Source organism: Nematolebias whitei, chromosome 1 (assembly GCF_014905685.2).
Source record: "Nematolebias whitei isolate Nwh7 chromosome 1, NemWhi1, whole genome shotgun sequence".
NCBI classification, from domain to species: Eukaryota; Metazoa; Chordata; class Actinopteri; order Cyprinodontiformes; family Rivulidae; genus Nematolebias; species Nematolebias whitei.
The window spans coordinates 3968341-3969157 of NC_056498.1; positions in this window are offsets into that span (position 1 = coordinate 3968341).

Genomic DNA, 817 nt, shown 5'->3' on the forward strand with positions numbered 1-817 from the left:
AGAATTTGAAGGAATGTAAACAATGGTAATGAAAGTCACTGTGAACTCACGGGGTAGATAATGTGGTTGACATTTCACTGTTATTTGCTCCAAAGCCTTTGAGCATGAGCTTTTTACAACAGTACATTTTGTGCACCAACTTTTACTCACGTAAATGCGCACTCCGCCTCCCCATGATTTCCCCGTTAGCTTGCTGCAGCGTTCCACTCGAAAAAAAAAAGTCTATCATTCAGCTGGAAGACTGTATCTGGCATTTCACTTGTAATCCATGTTTCTGTGAGGCAAAGCACCACACACTTCGTCATCTCTTCTGAGGCGCCCGTTCTCAGACGAAGAAAACCCATCTTGTTGTACAACGAGCGGACGTTGGACAGACATAAAAGCGGCATCGGGAGTTTTCCAGCTTTGATGTTAGCTCGTAGCCTCACCATAAGCCTCGCCTGGCATCCTCTCTTCTTAAGTTGGGAGCAGTGCTTCCTCTTCTGCCCATTGGAACGCCTCTGCTGCAGCTTCCAGGTAGATGACTTTAAAATCTGCATTCTGCCGAGTTTAGTTTGCTGCTGATTTCTGCTATATTTCGTGGCAAATCTGCTCCTATTCTCATCAACTCGGTTCGGCTATAGTTCCCATGCATAAATTGTGCGGAGACGGGCACAGAATCAATATCAGAACTTCTAAAAACTGGGATAGTACCGGGAGCCTGTGAAGCTTCAACTGCTCTGAGCGCAGCCATATATACGCATATACATATATTTGTATATATATTTGTGTATATATATATATATATATATATATATATATATATATATATATATAT